Here is a 10,877-nt window from a genome sequence, read left to right on the forward strand (position 1 = left end):
CAAATTTAAATTAAATGTTAATTGCAGAAGCTGGGATAAGCTAATCTATTTTCCATGTCTGAAAAGCCACTAAAATTAATTGAAAATGGCGAACCAATGAGTGGCCAGCAAAAGTGGTCTTGTTCTCTAAGCAAATATTTAATAAGGTCCATGTTGAGAAGGGGAGAAGGAGGTAGCTACTCGGGCTCCTAACAATACAGCCGGAAGGGTCTTACCAATTTGGTTAATTGACTATGTAGAGAGCACCTTGTGGTCACAGTTAGTTTTGGCTCCAGCACTCTGGAGATGTAATTAGCTGTCGCATGCTTGGCTCCCGGGGTATTAACCAAGAGGGTGGTTGGGGGTTTTAAAATTGTATATACATGGGGGCCTTTATATCAGAGCGAGTGGCAATAATATTACTTTTAGCTAGTTGGCAATTATATCGCTTAAATGTGTTATGCTTTAGATCTTAGGGCCAAGCTAATCAAGTTTATATTCTCAGCTGTACAACTGGTTTGGCTGCTCTCCCCCCTCACCACACCAAATGTGTGTGCATGTAGAGACTTGTCAGGGATCCATCGTGCCCGCACGCGCGCACAACATAGGAGCATGTGTCCTGTGACACCCATATACTTTCTATAATATCATCATTTTACAGTGTTGCCAAAATTCATTCATTTCGTAAGAAACTTGTCTAATTCAGTGTAACACCACTAGTAGTAAGTAATAGCAGCACATGTCTCTCGATCACCCTCCTAAGGGCTAAAAATAAAACCAATTAGAAGTAGCGCGAAAAAGGGAGAACTTCATTTAGTTGGGAAGGTAGGCTGTACTATGGCGGTCTATCCGGGATCGAATTTTCCAAATCACCATCATCGCTTTAAATTCCTGTTTTCTAATTTACCAAAGTTACTTATATTTACGCTTAGCAATTTCAAGCACAATGTAGGTGGTTGTAATAAGTTCTTGGCTAAGATTTGGGACTGGTAAGCAGAAAGCACCTCCTAAGTCCTTGGGCTCTAGAACTTGTATAAAATTGCTATTTTTTAGTGTTAATAGTTAATGAGATATGGGAAGGTTAAATTTTGGAGGTATTCAAATGCGTTCAAATTTTAAACCTTTATATCTCTCCTCGTACTGTTGAGAATTCAATGAAATGTTTGCCGAATTGTAGAGAAAAGTTAGCTCTAAAACTGTTATAAATAGCAATGTTTTAGTTGCAATAGTTAATGAGATATGGAAGGTTAAAGTTAGTAGGTTTTCAAATACTTCAAATTTCAAACCTCTATATCTCCCATTGTATTGTTCAGAATTCAATGCTCTCTTTACCAAAATGTAGAGAAAACTTAGCTCTATAACTGATATAAGTGGCAATGTTTTAGTGATAATAGTTAACAGTGAATATCCGGACAAAACCCCAATCAAACGGAACTACAACTTAACCAATGCTTAATCCTAACAATATTAACTTTTTTAACCAATACGTAATAAATATAATGGTGTGAAATCGATTATGAACGCCTTCTTAATCATCTGGAGGGGGGAGTGGATGGCAGATAGGGGGATAACCGTGACGAAATCGCTAAACAACCGTGTAAATCAAATTCCGTCCAGATGATGTGCGTTGTGGAGGGTGCAGAAGCACCAAGTGCTGCGGAAGTCCACTGTTCTGTTCGTCTCCATAGTTTGTAGCGAGGGGCACCATACAGATAAAGTATTTATTTTTGGTCATTGAAGTCCTCGTCGAATTGCTTTAAAGACTATAAGTTGAATTTATTGGAGATCGAGATTAAGAATGAAATAGTAGTTTACTGTTTATCTTCGTCCCGTTTAAACTTAGCTGTCCAGGAACGTTTGACGCTTAATTTCTCCACGCTTCTGGGCCAACCAAAGCGTCCTGTGGGCCCAGTATTTTTCCAAAGAATAATCTGAAGAGATTCACTGAATATAAGTTGGCTATTTGTAGATTTGGTCGGTCATAAATAAGACTATTGCCTCCAGAACATACTTAAAAAATAATTTTTTGCGTAAAATTGATTCTTCATTATATAAACTTTGATTAAAGTTGCTTTTTCGAGTGAACAGTATTTCGGCCATACATCTGATGCTGCAGCAGTACCAAAATGAAATACCTAGGAAGAGAAATCTGTAACTTTGTTTTTTTTTTTAGATATTGCATTAACACAGGCGCTCTCATTTATAAAGACCATGCGCTATCCACTTCCTCTTTACTAGCTACCCTCCTCCTTTGATCTGCTGTTCCCAGACTGGAAATCTCCTAGAACATTCCAACTTCAATTTTGACCTCAAGAAGTCAGTTCTTCTAATGCAACGTGTCGTCCCCAGCAGGCTTTTTAAAAACTAACTTCCGCTAAGTCCAAAGGCCACTGAGGAACAGGAACTAGCAGACTATTTTCAAGAAAAAGCTGTGGCCCCCCCCCTCCAAAACAGGCAAAGAACCAAAAATCATTCTGGAACTAATTAGAGTTGGTACTTAGACTACGGCGAACTGCAGTAACAATGAAGTTTCTTTTATTTAGGTTAACTTTACAATTCTACCACCTCCCTGGCGGCGGTAAGATGAATTAAATCAATGAGAGATATAATTTTAAGTTTAAAGTAAATCCCTCCAAATGGAGGAAGGGACTTTTACTGCAAAAGGGCCCCCCTCAGATGGATTCTTTTTCAGTTTTCTGAAAATTTCGTTCTATTTATCAAAAGAGGAACTTTTACTAAGAATTTTCTTCTTTTTTTTTTGACAGACTGCCGTAGTGTATTAAGGAAAAATCATCTTGAAAATCTATAGTGAAAAATCACAACTTATTTCATAGCAATATAATCATTAGCATTAAGCACATCAAAGAATAGCAAGCAATAACATGGAATTATTACTAGCACTATAAGTTATAATCACATAGAAACGAAAAGGATATCCCTAATCTGCGGAGGAGGTGGGGGGGATGTAACACTATAACGAGGGGTTTGGGGGGAAGTCGCCCCCATCTATCTGTGTGGATAATTCAATTAAGCACTCCATCTGTCCTGCTGCACCTAATCAATGTCGTGACATCATCACCCGACTATCATTCTCCCATTCAGGGGAGTCTGTGTGTGTGTGTGTGTACTCCCCTCACACACACACCAGTAAACCCTGACAATGCTGATCCATTGATGCTCCATTTGTGTACCAAAAAACACTATGTATAACAAGTCTAGTTGACTACATTGCGAAGTTGTAAAACAAAGCACTTAGATCAGTCAACAACTTACAATTAGTACTTTATTACTTAGGATACAGTGGTTAGTGTATAGGATTGTTGCTGTAGATCTTGCTATTGGCGGTAAGTGATGATCGATACCCTTCAACAACGTGCAACTAAGTTCTGCTGGAGGGACTTACAAAGAATTTGTACCAAATATTTTCAACGCATTCTACTGGAAGATTTGTTCGCAGCCAGATCCAATGCATCGCAGTCCTCCACCCAAAATTTTTTGTTTTATGCTTGTTATATCGTTGCATTTCCGATGTGCTTGTCACTTCCAACGAAGTCGTCTCCGTTCTGACTGTTCAGATGGTAAGGCTGCGTTGAATTCTTGGATCTTTCCCTCTTTCCAAAAAAGGTAAGCTACCTTTTAATTAAGATGTTCTTCCAGTCTGGATTCGAAAGCTTCGTTGGGCTTTCGTCTTAATACTTCGTCATAAAAGGAACTTCTAATATCCACTCCGGATACTTCACTTCCTTGAGAATAGTTTGCGAGTATAGCAACCACTCGCACTAGTTATAGTAACACGTACACGTTGGAAATTCAATATAAGAATTATGTGGTTATTCACACAATGAATAAGGGCTACGAAGGGTGTACAATGGACATGTTAGAACATGTGTGTAATTCAACAACCCTTGCTGGTACTCACTAGAGGGGTGGAGAGACAGTAGCGAAACTGGTAGTTAACTAGGAAACAATGAGGACCTCTCCCCGATGAAGTGGGGAAACATTCCTATTTCACGCTTGGCTAGAGACCGTCTACTGGCTACAGAGCGTTCAGGTCTTGGTTTGGAAAATGATCGAGCCAAATGAAGAACAGCTTTACAGTTGTCTCATCTTTGTTAGACACATTTTCCAAATTGTGTTGACAAGAACATTTTATGTTGTTCTTCTTCTTCTTGTTACCTTTTTTTTTGTAAACAACGTAGCGCCTAAACCCGAATTTTAATATTTAGCTTAGGCGCCATCAGCAAACCCTGTAATCAAGTTCTGGTCAAAATCGATTCACCGGAAGTGACCGTTTACTGAATAGGTTTTTTTCCAGTTTGGTAGCGATTTTATCGAAAACAGCCGCCACGATTTAGTTGAAACTTGGGGAAACTGATAGCCCATGTGAAGATCTTACGATTAGTGGTTGTCCTAAAAACTTCATATATCTTCCGAATACTTCCAGGGGAGGGACTTGGATTAATCGTTACTTTGAACTTTTAAAGGTACCACTTTAATGTAATGTACGATATAAGACTGATCCTCAGGGTGGATGAAGTTAAGATCTCATCTAAGGAGTCAGTTTTGGGCTTTAAATGGTTTACAACCAGTACAATATTTATGAGTATCAAGTGTGTTGACGAATTACCGGAAGTGCGACTTTACAGCACGGCTCTTTTCTGTAATTTTCTAGGCAATTCCGGATACAATCTTTCCTTTTTAACTTGGACATTAAGTTCAGGTGCATTTCGATGGTTTAGACCTTTTTTTGTTTTGTTTTCAGAGGACATTGACTTTATGGGGTCCTGGAGGAGCAGGGACGTCACGTTTCCTGCCTTAATACTTCCTATTTCCGCAAAAATTAACCTGCGCATCGATGCCAAAAACTTGGCGCCCCCTGATGCTGGACACTGTACTGGTTTCAGCGATTCTTAGTGAGATCTGGCGCGTCTTTGGCGGGGATGAGATTCTGCCAACATTCTAAGGGGGTTCTCATGGAAGGATGAGAACACGCTTTGGGTCCGGATCAAGGTTTTTAGAGTTTCGGTAAAAGGAAGATGAAAAAGCATTCGGTTACTAACCATATTAGATCGACTGACTTACACAACGGTTCTTCGGAGTAAATTTTCTAGCTAGCTTCATCTGAATTTGGATATGAACTAGTTAGGGACATCAACTTTGGTTTGCATCCTTTTCTCTGGGTAATTTGATCTTTTTGTAGGGTCCTGAAGGAGCTCGGATATCACTTGAGGAAAGAAAAAAAAGAAGAATTAAAAATTGAATCATTAATGAAATAAACCGGAAGCTACAGAAAATAAAAAAAACAACTGCTAACAAGATATTTTTCATATAAAATTTTCCCCACTCTAAGAGAAAAGTACTGAATAAAGAAAAGGCAAAAATAAGTGAGTGGAAAGTTTGCAGAGAAAGGAGTATAAAGAAATATACAGCATCCCAAATAAAATTTACTGTATCTAAGTAGAAGCGAGGTGTCGGGACTCCGGAATCGAATAGTAGACCTAAAAGGATGGGTAGTAGAGTGTGGCAAGTTCACTGAAGGGAATTTTATGTCTGGAAAGGAGAATTTAAAAAAGAGCAAAAAAGGATTATAGGAATGGATGGAGGCAGGCAGCGTACTGGAGGCAAAGAAGTGGCGGTCTCTTATAGCGGGCTAAGAAGAGGAACCTCTTTAGAATTTATCTGGCGAAGTAGTTTATTGGCGTGGAATTATGTGGTAAATGGAGTTTAGTGGGAGTCGGCCGAGGGTAGGAGTACACACGGCACAGCTTTGCCAGCCACTCTTTCTGCTCCAGGGAGAGTATCCGGCTGGGCTGGAGGCTGAGGGTTGGTGAAGAACAAAGGCGGGCGCTCTCTCTGCCGGCGCCTTGGGAAATATACGAGTAAGAATGTGCACACTCTAACCATCCTGGAGCCGACAGAGAGCTTCGTGGAATTGGTTTTGTACACCCACATATAACATTGAGTTGGGTCACTATAGATATATGTGGTATATATAAATGGCGAAAATAGTTGAGAATATATTTCCAGATCGTTCTTGTTCCACGTTTTTTTTTTTTTATTTTTCTCACTTCCTGTATTGCGATCGTGTAGATTTCCGATTCTTAGTTTCACCGCAAGTTACCTACCCTGAGTCAATCATACTCAGAAAAAAAAATGGGTTTTACCATTGGTCAAATTAAGCTTTTGATTTGCCTCTGAAGTGGATAATGTCTTAAGAGGTTTTTTTGGACAATATTTTATTCTTACCAATGGATATATAGGTTTCGTGACCGTAAATTATTCAATTAAGGATTCAAGATTGTGCGAGGAATCAGTCCAAATAAAAACAACAACTCGTCTTTCCCTGAAGAAGACAATATAATTTGTGGAAACGTTGGCAAAAAAGACCGAGTTGTTGCTTTTATTTGACCGATTCCTCGCACAATCTTGAATCCTAGAAGAATAGAAGAATAAATATTTATTATAATAAATATATAAAATACATAAAATAAATAAAGAAGTATAAATGTATAAAAAACATTTCAACCTTCTTAGCTAAGTTAAATAAGAGAAAAGTTAGGTGAGGAGGATTGGAATGCAGGGAAAAAAGGAGAGGAAAAACCTGCAGCTAGTGTAGGAAGTTAGAGTAGGATATGTTTTAGTCTTCTGTGTCCTGTATGTTGTATAGGAGGATCTGTAGGAGGCTATGTCGCGGCAGAGTGGATTAGGATGGCAGTCTAGGATGGAAAGGAATTTGAGCAGACGATTTTTGGATATAGGAGTGTACCGGGGGATAATGGACGTAGTCTCCGTGGAGTGAGTTGGATTCTAGTACGTCGTGGAGAGTCTGTAGGGAGTCTGAGAAATTTGTTTTGCGTTATCTGAAGTTTCTTGATGTTGCTCTACTCAGGCTCCCCAGGCGAAGCAGGCGTATAGCAACATCGGCGCCTAATGACTACTTTGTAGAGGAGTAGTTTGTTAGTCACAGTCATTTTGGAGTCACGTGAGACAAGAGGAAATAATAGTCTGACTAGTCCAGTTTGTCTTTTTGAATCCTTAATTCTTATCAATATTATTGGTTGTTATACCGTGCGAAAAACACTGAAATCCTAACTTATAAGGGGCAGTCTATCCTGAATTCCTACCCTTTAAAACTGGCCCTTAATTGGGATTTTCATGGAAAAATGATAAAAGTTATGGGATATACAGGAATATATCTGGGAAGGATGTTGACCTGTGAGGAATGACTCGGTTGGATGGTGGGAAAGAGTAAGGAACATCATGGAGGATTTTGGGTCTTAAGAGCTCAAGTGCGTCTATTGTGCGGATGGTCGCAAAATTGACTATACGACAAATTACTTTCTCTTTATAAGGAATAAAAAATACGAACTATCCTAACTTGTGGTGAAGAGCAATGTGAGCTCCTAACAACACTTCCAGCTTGCTGGATAGTACTTCTAGCCTGACCCTAGCAAGGGGTAGATAGGCATGAAGAGCTAAACCAACTGAATTAGACGTGTCATTAGCTGCACAAGGAATAAGCCAATAAGTTCCCCCCTTTGATTGGATGCTGTCCCTCGGCCAATCATATTAGCGGCTGAATAAGCCAAGGAGAGACATCAGTCGTTAGAGTAGAGGAAAGGGTGTGCACGCTGCGCCACTCTGGCCAATCAAATCATCCCCTTTCATACCACACACTCTCTAGCATCCATTCCTAGACTACCCTACAGACGATCGCGCTCTCATTCCGTCTCAGCTTCTCGTCCTTGCACAAAGCTCATGATAGATGAAGTGAAACAGTCTGAGACAGAGCCAAGGAAGGTTTGAGGAGGGGGGAAGAGAAGGGACCAAAGTTGAGTTGTTAGGAACGGCCGATAGAGGGCGACCGGAAGTCTGTGTGGGTGGCTAACGGTCAGAATGTTGTCCTAACTCAATACGTCCTGCGTCAAGTTTTGAACAAGCCTTGTTTTCAACCACCCCCCGTTCTCCTCTACCTTCTACAGATATACAGAGAACGTGCGCGTCTGTCTGTCACAATGTGAGTCTGTATTGCCCCTGGCCTGGGGGATTCAATTTTGACGCCTTCAATCAATGCGTAATGAGAATCGGGCCGCCCCCAATTTTCATATTATACAGATCTATTCCGTGTCATTGTGCGTCCCGGTCTCCTGCAGAGGCTTATTACAAGTAATTTTCACTTCCCTGAATGCCTTTTATTTGCCCACTCAATTCCTGTAACTTTCCACAATTTCACTGTATCATAAATAGAATTATATTGGGACATGGCCGACCTTATCTTCAACTACATCTTTTTCGTATTCTACGAACAACCCAAGTTTAGAGATATCCTCTGGTACCAAAAATATACATGATCAGCTCAAACAATAAAAATAAAAATCCAGAAATCGCCAAAAGTATAAATTTGATAGTTTGAATCTTTGATTAGTTGCGGCAAGATCAGAAGGTATGAAATATAATCAGCCAACTAGAAACGGCTTAAAAGATTCTCTTTTTGATTCATCATGCACGAGGTGTGGCTATTAAACAACGAGACTGATGCTGCTACAGAAGTAGAACTATGCATACGCCAAATCCTAACGACCGACACAGCTGTGCAGCGTAAAGCCCTTCTCTTTCGATTGTGCAGCGTCTCACGTGTTTTGTAGAGAAATCTGTCTGACCGGTCACCGTCGTTTGTGTAAGAGGTGTTAGTTTCGTTTTGCCAAAAAACATGATACAACACATGTAGTAGATCAACGAATTGTCGTGAAATTTCACAACAAAACTTGGTAAAACCGCTACTGAAACTTGATCTTTTATTAAAAGAAGTTTATGGCGATGAATGTTTATCACGTGCGCGAGTTTTTGAGTGGTTCAAGCGTTTCCAAGATGGCCGAGAAGACTCTCGGAGATGATGACCGTTTGGGTCGCTCTTCCACGTCTAAAACGGATGAAAATATCGATTATAACTAATCAACATTACTACCGCGTGAGGTGCTTGCTCAACTCCGTGAAAGAGTAAGGAAAAAAAAGACCCAGATTTGTGGAAGAACAAGTCCTCAGGGTTCTCCATCAAGACAACGCGCCAGCTCAGACTGCATTGTCTGTCACAAGACGTTTCTAGCCAAGTACAACATCCCAGTTTCAGGCCATACGCTTTATTCGCCTGACCTGGCCCCATGTGACTTTTATCTGTACCCTAAAAGTCAAATCTGCATTAAAAGGAACACGATTTCAGTCGGTTGAAGCTGTGAAAGAAAAAGCGGCACGCGTCTCATGCAGGAGCTCACAGTAAAAGACTTCCAGCACTGTTTCTGAACAATGGTAAATTCGCATGGAGCGTTGTAGGGATAGGGGAGGGGTGTATATTGAAGGTTATAATAACTAAATATGTATAAATTTAAAATAAAGTGTTTTTTTAGCAATAGTCTCGTTATTTAATAGCCACACCTCGTAGATTGATCTATAATCTCTAGGAATTCAATTTTAAGCCAGTTCTAGGAAGAGAGTTTCCTCTCATTGTCAGCTTTTTGGCATTAGAGGAGCATTAAATGTGTTTTAGCTTAAAATTGCAGTAAATGATGATGGAGTAAAATTTCAAAGAGATAGGTTGACAGGTGAGTAAAACTGCCCAGAACTTTTTTCCAATACTCTGCCGGCCTCCGGACAGTGTTCACTCGTTACGGACCACACTGTCCATCACCCGAAGGGTCAGCAGCTGGATTCGAACCCGTGATCTCCGCATGGGAATCCAATGCACTAATTTTTAAACTGTAAGATGGTAAATACCTATATTTTTTCTTGTACACCCATTGAATGTATAATATTTACAAGTCTTAAGTGATACCCAGCTTTGATCACATTAATTAAAATAATTGATTTTTTAAAAAAAGACTATTTTGTTGTTGCTGGACACCAATGTAATGAAGGGAATCAAGAAGTGTATGAGTTCCAACCCAAACGAGTGACAACTGTCTGGCAAACATCGCCGGATTATACTTTATTTCCGCCCTTCCAGACTTCCTCCACCTTGTCAGTGCACATCACCAGGGGAGCCTCCAGGGAGAAGAAAAAGCAGTCCCCATTAAATATTAAAGGAACAAACTTCTTCGCTAAATATCAACACCTCTCTCTTCTTGTAAAAACTTTTTCGACCAATGATTTCCTGTTATGTTTACAGCCACCGATTTTCGATTATTGTAATCGATCTGATTAGAATTTCGAGAAATCAACTCCAATTTAAGGTACGTAACTTCAGACAGAAAAAAAAAGAAAAAGAAAAAGAAGTTGTTTTTTTTTACAAATTGGTCAAGTGTGTTTGTGTCCAGTTAATTCTAAACCGGAAATGGACCCACTCGAAGCCAAAACAGCTAACCGGAAGTGCGCCTTCACTAAATCGATTTTCAATAGTTTTTTTTAGATTTTCTCGAAATATAAACTTGGTGCGCTCATTGCACTACAAATTTTATATCAGACATTTTCCAAAAAAAGAAATAGTTGAGTAAAGCTTCCCTCTAACGTGTCACTCAAGTGAAAAGAACATTATTACCCTTATAATATATCAGAATTATGTATTTTTTTTGCACCCCTGAAGGCTTATTTAAGGCGCGTCAACATCTAAGCTTATTAGCGCACGGAGCTTTTTTTCTCGTTACAGACAACACTGTCCATCACTGGGACAGTGAGCTGTAAGAAGCTCCTAGGAAGAGAGAATCTAAGGGCCAGCAGCTGGATTCGAACCTGGGACCTCCGAATGGGAATCCAGTATATGCTAACCGCATAGCTAATCCCTTCCCTCTGAAGGCTTATCCCATTCCTGAATTTCCTATCTTAACAGGTAAAACTACTACCCCCCACTCACCAGGCTCAGGATGTTTCTCTCTTAGTCTTCCTGGCTGGGGGGGATTGGATCTGTTTTG

At 39.9% G+C, this 10,877-nt stretch overlaps 1 protein-coding gene across 2 annotated transcripts in view; it reads right to left on the reverse strand.

Moving 5' to 3' along the window:
• The window catches only part of Drgx (Dorsal root ganglia homeobox), a 129,094-nt gene that overhangs the window by 56,079 nt on the left and 62,138 nt on the right, over nucleotides 1–10,877 (reverse strand). The window lies entirely within an intron of this gene.

This window comes from Rhodnius prolixus, unplaced genomic scaffold (assembly GCF_049639745.1).
Source record: "Rhodnius prolixus isolate KJV_2025 unplaced genomic scaffold, Rpr scaffold_5, whole genome shotgun sequence".
Taxonomy (NCBI): Eukaryota; Metazoa; Arthropoda; class Insecta; order Hemiptera; family Reduviidae; genus Rhodnius; species Rhodnius prolixus.